Below are 13,141 nucleotides of genomic sequence, written 5' to 3' on the forward strand. Positions count from 1 at the left end.
ACTCAATTCACTTAACATTCTTATACTTCAAACTGAATTGTATTGAAATGGCTATATTCGAATTACCATTTTCGAGCGAATTGATATAAATAAATAAATTAACAACTATTAAATCTCGGGCTTTTAATTGCATACATGGTTACCCGCATTCACTTTTGGAAATCAATCACATATGAAATATTCAATTAAATCAAGTTTATAAATGATGTGCAAACAGATACGCCCTCGAGAATAGTAAAAATTCAAACATAACCCTGATGCTTGTACTGAAAACTGCGGTTGTGCTAATAAGTTTATTGTCGAACTTAAGTGGCTTGTGTTTTGCATTAGTTTATTGAGATATTTTCGTTTTGTTGAAACATATCAGATTTAAGTAATTTATAAAATGCAAGCGGTTCTTTACGATTTGGAGCTTACTTCTCCATTCTCTACGTGCCGGAAGTGATTCTATACACTTCAGATGCGGATTATACGTTGAGAATACGCCTATAAGCCTTTCTATTGAATAAATGTATGCAACCGCCACAGTGTCGTTAATACTTAGCTCCAGTCGATTGAACAAAACCAAGATGCTCATTTATCTTGAATCTCACAATTTTGAAAATTGAAGTGTGTATGGCAATAAATTTAAGATAAGTACCATACTTTCTCTAAACCACGTAAAATTCTATATGTATTTGATGTTAAAAAACGAAATAAATATAAACTAGTTTAGAGCTCGAAATAAATCAACAAACCATCTTGACTGAGATATGTCAAATCGTAAAAACACCATCTGGCGACGTGTGATGAATGGTGATTGAAGTTAAACGGTATGATAATTGAATTAAGTATCATTCAACATTGTTACGTAAATTCAAGCTTGTTACCACATACATTGACAACCACGTCGGCAGATGGCGCAATATTGTGCTTCTTTTTTCTCGCCTATATATAGGGTTTCAGGGTGGTTGAAATAAATAACGTAGCATACAAACGCAGCGTATTAACACTGCGTATGAACGCGGCGTATGAACGCAGCGTGACGGTAGCGTAATGCTAATTTATCTTCTATTTTTCGTGAGCGATGGTTTATAAATGTGAAAAAATACGAACTCTAAACAGAGGAAGAGGTAATCAAGAGGATAATAAATGAAATGGGCAACAGGCCGTTTCATATTTACGCATATACCATCTACGCTACCATTCACTCGATCGTCGTTTTTTATATCAATGTTAGACCATATGAAAGATTAATGATATTAATAAAATCATTCACAAATTGGTTTCATACATGAAATAATTGTTTTTTTTTTGTTTTATTCTTTTTTTATCATAAATATTCTTGGAAAATGCTTCTTTGCAACGAAATTCCGACTTTTCAGTAATAAAACCAGTGTCTTCATGTTATCTGAGAGAAAAGTCTATTTTTACACTTCAAGTCGTAGACAAGTTTTGCCGTCTGTAATTCCATATATGTTTGAACAATTTTAATAAGTTTTTTTTTGCAAACTATTGAGAAAAGAAAAATGGTTATCAAATTCAAATCTTGTATCAGCCCAATTCTAGATTAAAGTCTTTAGCTCGCTATGTTGCACCAAATTTATTTTTACTGAAGAGCTATTTTTAACAATATCTCATGCCATTGTCTTTACAATCGTTCGAATGAAACACCTATAGCATATTTCAACAATGTAAGTCAGCAGTGTTCAAAATAAACCATGTTATCTGAGGCGAACATTTTTGGCAGATGTATACATATTGTTCTGTTATTCAGGATAAGAAAATTTTCTGTAGAACATCATTGTACACCTGCTATGCATTGATGTTTCGCAACAAAAGATAACTTCAATTTTGCGATACTAGTGTAGCTCAGCACACGTCACAGAATAATCGGTATTTTTCGGAAAATAAATGTTTGTGCGGATACACAAGCGACTGGAAAACAAAGAACACAATGAAACGACATGATATGCAATACAATTGTAATGTGAAACGTGAAACAGTAGCAACAGTGGTGCCATTTACATCGATGGTGAAACACAGCCAAATTTCGACGAAGAAGAACAGTAGAAGCAAACAAAGAAGATGCAATGATACTTGTAAGTTTGAAAAGAAATTAGATTTGTATCGATTGAAAAAGAGCTTTACCTATCCACACCAAATGAAATGAAACTTAACAAATATCTGCATATCTTACATGCTACAATGTTAAAATAAAGTTACAACACAAAAACAATTTTATATTTATTTTATTATCCTCTCTCTCTCTCTTTCCTTCGCTTTTTATTGCTGCTGAGATAGAGAGAGTTACTTCTGAAAAACATCACGGCAATCGAAAATGGAATGTGCCACTGATATTTGCGACTGAATCCAACGTAGTGGTGAGCCCATAAATTGTGCACGTTCGTCGTTCATTGAGAATATGCTCGAAAAAATGTAGACAGCTTAAATATTTTAAATGGAATTATTTAAGTTGATACGAATCATGCGTCAAATGGAAAATTTATGCACACACAAGCATATGCACATTTATTCTATCACATTTCTGTACCTTGATTGATGAACATTACAACATATTGCCGCTGGATAGATTTTTGCTGATATGTACAATATGTATGAAAGCATTCTCGACCGTTTTTCCATTGAAACTGCATGTCGTGACGGTTGAGAATGTTACCGTCTATACATTATATGTGGACATTTCTTAACATGATTAATGATTAGCGTAATTTTCGTTGTTTCCACTTCTACAATTAAATCGCTGACGGTTTTCAAATTTGCATAAAACTAATTCATATCAGCATAATCACATCAAAAGTGATATTATTCAAATGTGAAGAAAAACATTTGGCCATTTTGCAGTTTTGTTTTGTGTCAAAAATTCATTTTATTAAATGGAAATTTTCCTTTCAATCACTTTTCCCAGGGGAGAATCATTGATCCACATCAATGTAAAAGAATATTGACAAAAACAAGGTCTACCGTATCATAAATATATCATAGATCAAAACAAAACGAAAATCCAATTTGAAAATAGTCATCAATCATGCTAAAATAAATAAAATAATCGAAATCAATCATGCTAAAATATATATTATCCAAAATTATGAATGTATAATAGGGTGGATGAATTTTTCTCGATTTGGCTCTACAGCCCAGAGTAGTTGTATAAGCATGAGCTGATTCCAAAACAGCCATTTTTTGATGTGGTTATGTGTCATATAGGGTGGCGACTTGAACGAGAGTGAAGACAACTTTTTCAAAAAAATCGAAAATAATGTGATTTTTAGTAATAACAATTTTGGTTTATTTTTTACATTTCTACGCTCAAATTGATCTTATTTCATCAATTAAGACCATTTTAGTCTTTATAAACCTTCAAATGCCCAAATTATACAGATTTACTAATCCAGGTAACATCTTTTAAAAATCGTTAAAAACCAGAAAATTTAAAGAATTTCAATAGTCAAAAAATTCGAGTAACGACCATAGCAACGGATATCATAGCTTGATAGGACTGTGTCCACAGATTACTGAGCCATGCTGATTACTGTGCGGGGGTCAGTTGCAGAGTTTTCTGCACGTCCAAGTTTTTTTTATTTAAAAAACGGCATTTACCGGTTGAAAGAAAATTGTCAATATTAAATCAAAAATGAAAAGTTTGTTCTAGAGGAATCCTCTATTTTCATTGGAATGACTCAAAATCTACCTAGATCATATATTTGGAGAAATTCCTGAAGATTTGCAACGTTTTGTGATGATTTGAAATCTAAAAGAGGTTTTCTGATAGTGTTTCAATGTGGCCTTTTGGATTTTTTATCCTTGTACTGAAACAAACAAAGAGCTTGATTGTAATTACGGAGTTGAACTGTATGGCGTTAAATTTATATACATTGATTTATTTTAACGGTAGAAGGGTAAATTTGTCAATAAAGTCACCATTCCAAAGAATATCGGATATGAAGAAAAATGAAGAAAGTGGTCTTTTTTAGTCGAAGTTTTGAATATACACCACCATAATTTTTATACCACGAGATCGTTCCAGGTGTTTATTATGGCATTGGATCGCTATGGACTTCAGCATTACAAAGCAGTTTAGGAATTGAAAATATTATCCGTAATGTGACTTCAGTGTTGATTTATCTCATACTGTCTTTGGTCAATATTGACCATATTCTTTCAACCGGTGTTTAAAAAAATGTCCGATGTGCTGGGATCTAACTGAGCATGATTTTAGTAACCCTAGTGAAAGTTATTAATTTTGCTGAATTTTAACGATTTTTAAAAAATGTTACCTGGATTAGTAAATCTGTATAATTTGGGCATTTGAAGGTTTATAAAGACTAAAATGGTCTTAATTGATGAAATAAGATCAATTTGAGCGTAGAAATGTAAAAAACCAACCAAAATTGTTATTTCTAAAAATCACATTTTTGCGATATTTTTTGAAAAAGTTCTCTTCATTCTCGTTCAAGTCGCCATCCTATATGACATATAACCCCATCAAAAAATGGCTGTTTTGGAATCAGCTCATGCTTATACAACTACTCTGGGCTGTAGGCTTTGATACTTAAATTTTTTCGAAAAAGTCATCCACTCTAATGTATAAACTGTCATAAATGGTTTTATTTTCGTTTAATAATTTCGATTCCATTTTCTATTGAATCAAAAACGATGCCATTCCATTCATTTACATTGATCAAACAGATATAGATTTTGAATGAGAGTTGCGTCTCAATCTGTCTGTAAACAAGGGTAACTTCAAATATTGACAATTCCAAGGTTGTACCGACTGAAAGTCCGTCTCTTAAGAGCACATGTGCATTATTTCTAATACAAACGATGGATTGACGTGTATTGCATCGACCATGCAATTATTGCATAATTTATTTGAATAAATGTATATGCGCTCTCTTTATCCACTGACATTTCTTTATGCTCTTACAAGTGCTCTTGTAAAATCCATTTCATTCCAATCTCATTCATGTTCTATTCATGTGTCTTCTGAAACAAAGTTTCTATTCTCGTTTTTTACATTTGAAAACAAAAAAAAAAAAATAGAAACAAAGAGTTGCGTTTTGTGGTAACCTTTTTTGTTTATTATTGTTATTATTTACAAAATCGTATTTCATGACTTCTTGGAATTGGTTTTGTTTCATATTATTATCAACTCTTGAGTAAAATGAAAGGCAAAGTTTTGGTCCTTTGTATATGCAAGTCTGTCGTGCTCTGCAGTTGCTGTATTATCGCAATATATTCGCTTCATTCAGTTCGATGTGTGGGGGCATCGTTTTGTATTCACTAAATAATGCCACAATATAAACCAAATAATGAACTATAATCCCGGACCGAAGAGCAATGAGGGTATATCTACTTGTTCCTTTTTGCAACCCACAACCGCATGATTACAAAGCCAATTGAAATGAAAACAATATTAGGAAATACCAAAGTAAAACGAAACTTATTTGTGCGCTTTGTTACCTTATTGTATTTGGAAGAAAGCAAATAAAAAAGTAAATCGATATTTTTGCATGACCGAATAATAAACATTTTTCCCTTTTTCTTGCATTGGATGACCCATTGGTTGAACCCACGATTGGGTCACAGGCAAACTAATTTAATGTGTTTGTTTTAAATCAAACATCAAGTCAATTATTGTATGGATTGCGTTCAATATAGATTCTGTGGACATAAAGGAAATGTCACAATGCATTCATTTCAAAACGAAAATTTTTCCATTTTAAATCCAATAAACTCATCACCAGCACCACCATAATCATCGTCATCTCTCGACGAGTCATTGTTTTCTATTGAACCATGTAGTTTTCAGTATCGTTTGCACAGAGAAATGGTCAAAGATGAAAACTAATTATTTAATTGAATTGTGCATAATATGATACGATATTGCGTCAACGCGTACAAAGTGCGGTGAGAATAAAGCTGACTTCATAACTTCGTTGTGTTTATCAGATTACGAATTTGTTCCAATTTAATTATTAGAAAGATTAAATTCATATTTTTGCACGATACGAAGAACGAGAGAGAGAGAGAGAGAGAGAGAGAGAGAGAGAGAGAGAGAGAGATAGAGTGAATAGAAGGATATGTAAGAGGAATGTGGAAGAGCTTGTTTTTAGAAAATAAAGTTGGTAATCCGGGATGAAACCTACTCCCACTGTGCTGACGCAAATAGAAACCATAATCAACATTTATCTACTTTTAACCCGTTAGAAAAGCGGACTGCCTAATACAACACGTTTGGAGGCATTAAGCGTTTTACTTTGTTCAAAATTTTCACGTTTAACCCTTTGCTCCTTGAGACTGACTTTAGACTAATGGATCTTTTCCTTTCTTTCAGTTTTTCTTCGGAAAATTGGCTAATTATATTTCAAGAGAAGTATTTCTTTACTTATACAGCTTTATGTCTTACTCAAAACAGTTTAAAAATGCGAAAACGCCGACAAAATCTGAAAAAAGTCAACAAAAAAAAAGAGTAGCAAAGGTTTCATGATATGTATAATTGCACGAGAGCCAAGGCAAGAAAGGCGCTATGCTAGACGCGAAATTATTATAATTTGCTGTAATACTGTTTGAAATAAACGTCGGCATACCCAAAATTTTCAATTTTACATCAAGCTTTGTTTTTGTATGTCGTTTTGGAAGGTTATTTCTTTTTTTCTCCCCAAAAAGCTTTTCTTCCACTCAACTCTGGACTCGGTTGGAAATGTCAACTGCAAAACACCACGTAACTTAAGCTTGGGATCACCACTTGGAAAATGTAGTCTTCATTTTAATTGCTTTGATTTCCATATTTAACATTTAAAATCACTGATTGTAGACAAAGGGTTTTTATGCATAATTGAGAAGAGAGAAAAATGTCACCGCAGACACACAGAGTGCATTACATCTAGGGGATTTTATCTTCAAATGTATACGATTTATACTGTAAATAGTGAACTATATTGCAAAATCATCTGTAATACGCGCAAATAAATGTGCATAACTGCATATATTTGGTGTATATTTCGTGTATTTTTCGTCTATGGCATGTTTTTTCATTCTCTTTTGTGTGGATCTTATTCGATTCTGTGTAGCTATACTGTGTGTGTGTGCAGTTTAAAATACACCTTATTCACTGGTATAGGCGAGACATTTTAATAGTAACGAATAGATGAAAGCCCCTAGCATTACATGCAACATGCGAAATGAAATGAAATGAATGAAGATAATAATTAAGTGGAATTAGTCAAGCCAAGAGATAATATCGCCTTTCGTTCACTAATAAAATATGGCAATGTGGTTTTCATCTATTCATTGCCAAAATGGCCAAACATATCTCTAATCAGTGTTGGGTAAAGATATTAGATAAGATGAGATACCAGATAAGATGCCAGATAAGATGATATCTTATATCTTATCTTATCTTTGACGAATATATCTCATCTTATCTAGATAACTAAGTTTTCTTTCGATATCTTGGTGGTATCTTTAGATCTTTTTAAGATATTTTGAGATTTTTACGAAAAAATTCAAAATTTTTTGGAAAATATATCTTATCTGCTTATAAAATTATTTATATGAAAAGATAATGAAATTATCTAGATACTTTTGAAGTATCCAACCAGTAAAGTACCCAAAGTGTCACAAAAAGTTATCAATTTCACCTGTATAGATCGATGTAAAGTGCCGAAAAAATAAGTTTATGAAAATAAGGGCTGCCCGATCGGGGTATTGGGGGCAGGGGAGTACCCCACCATGTCAAAATTTGGTCGGATAAAAAACAATGTGCTACAAAGTTGTTAAGAATGACGAGAGAAATTTTTTAGGAGAATTATTTTCTCATCTTATCTAGATACCAAAAATTTTACAATTACCCAACTAAACACAATCTAATCAAATGAACCAGATTTTAATGAGATCTAGGTATGCCATGCGTTCAATGATGATGCGTGATTTAAAGCAAAAATACACCCTAATACATTCGATACTTCAATTTAATGATAAATGAGCTTCAAAACCATTCAATTCTAGCAAACAAATTGTATGCAACATTTGGAAAGCTTTATTATTGTGTTTATAAATTCTACCAATAGCATTTAATATATCCACAAATAAAATGTATTACCCATCATTTAAATGTAATTACCGAACAGTATATCAGCTATCTGAATAGCAGCTGATATTTTCAGACGCTGGCGTGTAGCAGCTGAGTGTGTTAAATACAATGCAACGACGTAACAGTGACACAAAATTGAAGAAAGTCCCCATAAAAAAGCATGAAAAAAAGACATTCATACTGCAGCCTGATGACTTTTGTGTTGATATTGTGTTTAATGCGACTAAGCAGCGGATATTCAGATATCTGATATACTGCTCTGTGTGATTCACACAAAGTACTCAAACACTTTTAAATGGAAATAATAATTTAAAAAAAATCGATTTGGAACTGCTTCAGAAAAGTAACACTCACCAAAATTAGTGTTGCTGGAAACTTTTATCAAATGAATTATCATTTTGTGTGCTGGTAACATTATATGTCATCGCAAATGTTGGTTCTAATTTTGGTTCCGGGCATTTCTTCAATTGATGTTGGTTCGATCCACAGCGGAAACAAGTGCCCTTTTCCCGCTTTGGTGCAAAACAAGTTGTGGAGCGATGGCCGAATTCTGAGCAATTATAACATTGAATTTTTGATAGTCATAAATAATTAAAAAAAATTTCAAGTCTTGATTCTAAATAATACCTTAAAATTACTATATTTCGCATTATTTATGTTAAATAAATATTATTGCATTAATTTATGGACGATGAAAGGACTTTTATGTTACCTTCAGTAAAAACTTCGATCTTTTCAGTCAAAAATTCAAAAAGTATGAGAAAAATTACTTAAACTCAACAGGAAGCTACATTTATACATTTAAGATCATAAAACTATTTATTTTAATAAATATTGTGCAAGAAAATGGCAAAAAATATCACATTTTCAATTCAATTTCTGGAAAATGGTACTTTTTTTTTCGAAAAAAATCACAAAAATCGAATTTTCCAACTAATATTGCAAATTTTACTATTATTTATGGAGCAAACCTCGAATTTAATATCGTAGGACCCAGAAGTATATTTATTTTTTATAAATGGGTTAGAAAATTGCCATTTTTCTCAAAAAACGCAAATTTTTCATAATTTTTTCAATTGTGATCCATGTTCATGTATCAGTTCGACTTAAATGCTTGTCTGACCCTTCAAATTCACTTTAATCAATATTTATATTGATTTGGCATGGCATACAAACCATTAGAATGCATTTAAAACGATTTAAAATTATTTTGTACTCGGATGGAATTCATCGATAAAATGCTTGAGAGTTGAAAAGTACCTTGAGTGCCTGGCCATTTTTCGACCCTTAAATGTTGTCGAATCACTGCCAAACCACATTCGATTACTCGTTGAAAATAGGTGGGAAATGTGGTATTTGCATTTTTGGTTGGATGGTCTATCCATGAAATATGGTACATCTTCCGAACCAATCCGGACCCTTCGCTGAAAATAGCATATTTGGATGAAAATTATGACCTCATATGGGAAATTATGAGAAATCTTTAAAGGCCAGAATGTTTGTATGGTCCTGGGCTATAACTGGCCGCTCGCTTGCCCTAGTAATTTTGAGTTTTGGTATGGGTTCTAAGCGATTGTTTCATTTTTTCGAGGAAAAAAAATCGATACCTCTCAAGTTCTTCAATAAAAATTGTGTTTGACCTTTGAAAAATTGTTTGAAAATGAACCATTTCTACCTAATTTTTCATGAGGAATCGAATTAGCGCCATAAGAAATCGATCCGAATGCATGTAGACCCTCTAATATTGACTTTTAAAAAAATTCACCGTGTTTTTTTCAAAAATACCGCGCAGGGTCCGAAATTCAAAACCGGAAAAAGTGCCAGAAGCAAAGTTGCTTATTTTTCAGTAAAAAATGACATGAGATTGGTTCGGAGCAAGTTCCTATCGAAATGACCAATCGCACCACCCTAATCAATAATAAACTGAACTGTTTGTTCTTCATCAATCATTGCACGTGATGCGATTTCTTGCATCTTAAGAATATATCCCATAACGCTGTTTTCTGTTGACTGAAATGTTGTTTTTCGCAATCGATCAACCACTTCACTTACCAAATAAGTATGTCCAAAATTTGCCAAAAAATTCTTTCGAATATCAGAAGCTGAATGATCTGTACGCAGGAATAATTCTGCATCCGATCCACTTTTCATCGATTGACGGAAAAATTTCAAGCGTGTTATTTGATCGGCATTCACAGAGTCACAAGCGCACTCAAAATCACTAAGCCATTTATATGCATCGTAATCGTCGGTACCGCTGAATAATGAAACCAAATGTTTGATATCATTGTAAAGTGGTTTGAGAAATTGCTGTGTGATCGGTGCGATTAATTGCGATTCCATTTCGATGAGCTGCTTTTGTATGATCATCAAACGTAATTTGGCCGCCAATAATTCTTCTTCGGCTCGTACGTCGGTCAATTGCATTGAGGTTTTTGATTTTGGTAAATTGAGCAATGAACGGTTCAACTCAGTTTGTTCATTTGCATCGACTTTGTCGTTCAACGCAATTGACGGTATGTTGTTGTTACTGATTGAATTTCCATCATTAACATCCATTACAATCAAGCCTCCATTATTTTCGGAATAATTTGAACGATTCTCACCGATAACACCATCAATTTCGAAAATTATTTCTGAAGCAATGCTGTGAGCATCGTATGATTGTGAATTGTCAAGTCCATCGGCACCCGAAATATAGGTTTGTGAATCGTTCACTTTGCACGGAATGTTGCTTAATTTTGTTGGTGCACTACAGCTGGCCGAGTGTTGTACAACATAATCAGCAAAAATTTTGCCGGAAAATCGATGTTTTTTCCTCGTAAATGAATCATTAATTCGGATTTATTCATCGAATTCTCCATTATTTTGATTTTTTGACATTTAATTCAAAAATTTATGGACAGTTTAATATTTTCACTTCTAAACCAAAAACTAAAATTTCAAATTCAATAAATGTTCTCTGATTTGTCCGTTCTTAACGACGACTCCATTGAGAATGACTCTGTTTAATTGAAATTCCACATTGCATCAACTGAACTGTAAAAATCAATAAACTTCTAAACGGGCATAAATGGATCAAGCTTTCAAGCTTGTCTACCCATTAAAAATTACAGAGAAAAATGTTTTTAATTGAAAGCACTGATGCAGAGTGATGACTGCAAATTAGTCATTGACAGATGACAGTTAACTGTCATTTCATTTGTGATTTTGTTCTCATCGCCTTTTTTCTTCCAGCCAATGTGTTGCATTCTTCCACAGAAAAGAAAAAACAATTTTCAAGCTGCCGAAGGACTGCATAAATTTTCAATCAACACACCATTCATACCGTTGATAGCTAGGGGCTTAATTCAAAATTTTCAACGACTGAATTTTATAATAATATCTAAATTAACTGAATTTTTCTGAAAACGAATGAATTCCGGTGAATTCTACGGCGATTTCATTCAAATATGTGAGATAGTGGTGAATAGTTTCTGCTGGCAATTACTGCAATATTTATATTTTGTATAACAAAATTGTAAATGTTTTTTATATTTTTTTAATAAAAATTAATTTTATTTTCAATTTTGAGCGATTTTCTATCGAAAACAATCGGAAATATTGAAAAAATAATAAATTAAAAAATATTGCGGTTATCATAACCTAACTTTATTAATTTGACACATTTCATTCTATTCACACGAATTCACCGAACTCATCAATAATAACCACTCGATTCAAAAGTGTGAATTTACGTGAATTCCTGCGAATTTTTTTGCCGTATTAAGCCCCTAGGTTGATAGAGAAAGACCTGCAGACAAGTGTCTGTATGAATTGAACTAATTAGAAATCACACTCATACCGATGCAAAACAAAAAATAACTCATCAAAAGTTCCGTAATTATTCAAATCAATATTGAAAGTAGTTTTGTAAAAGTTGTATCCGATGAAGAACCACAGGTTTGTGAAGCTTTTTGATATGCTCCCTTCCTCTAAAGGCTCAACATACAATATTTGATAGAGAGTATACTTTTGCAATACTCACTGTGTATTTTCATCTTCATTAATTAAAAATACAAAACAACATCAGCGTATTGTATGCAAACATCGGCCACATCAAATGTCTAAACAAGAGCCGTTTCAAACAATACAACACACAACATCAATTGTCTTCATTTGACGACATAATTGAAAAGCTGTGTACGAGTTTTGTCTGCATTCAGGATCCCGTTGTCGGAAAATGACGTAAACGTTAATGTCGATGCCTTAAAATGTGTCGACTCGTTTTGTACACATGTATCACAATTCAAAAAGACACACACATGTGGCGCTTACATTCCATGGACTCATTTACAGGGCAAACGTTTTCTTGTAGTACACAGAGATTATTCATCATGATGTAACAATGGCAATCAACATGCTTTATGTATTATTAGTATGGTAAATATTAGCTTCACCGAATTTATGATAAAAATACGCTTAGAAAAACGGTACAGGTGTATAAATAAATATTTTCCGGTATATAATACACGCGATTAGTTTGTTCACATACACCATCCATGATGCGAATATTTTTATTTCATTGTTGTTCGTCGCATTGTTTTCGCCTCACAAAACGCTTCATATTCCATGGTTTTTTTTAATACAATGTATAGATTAAATTGCCTACACACATCTATGTGGCGCCTTCATAATTCCTTATATTGACGAACGAACCAATTGGGGTGTGCATATGTGGCGTGTTTCATATGCACAAAAACACCAAATGGATTCAAATAAAAATCAAATGAACATTTTGAAACATACTCAATGGAAATATCATTATGTAAGCAATGCGGTTCGCTGCTCCTTTTCACGAAGAATGTGATTTGTAACACATTTCATTTATTGTTCACTTGGATTTGATTCAGATGATGAAGTATTTCATCGAAAAATCGATTCGAATACGACATTTGGACGAAAAGAGGTGAATGGTTCATTCGTATCCATTTTTAATGAGAAATAACATCCGTTCATATAATAACAAAATTCAAAGGAAAACTTAATGACGGAATACAAATTATG

Source organism: Contarinia nasturtii, unplaced genomic scaffold, assembly GCF_009176525.2.
Source record: "Contarinia nasturtii isolate CC-2019 unplaced genomic scaffold, AAFC_CNas_1.1 Cnas_scaffold_1627, whole genome shotgun sequence".
NCBI lineage: Eukaryota > Metazoa > Arthropoda > Insecta > Diptera > Cecidomyiidae > Contarinia > Contarinia nasturtii.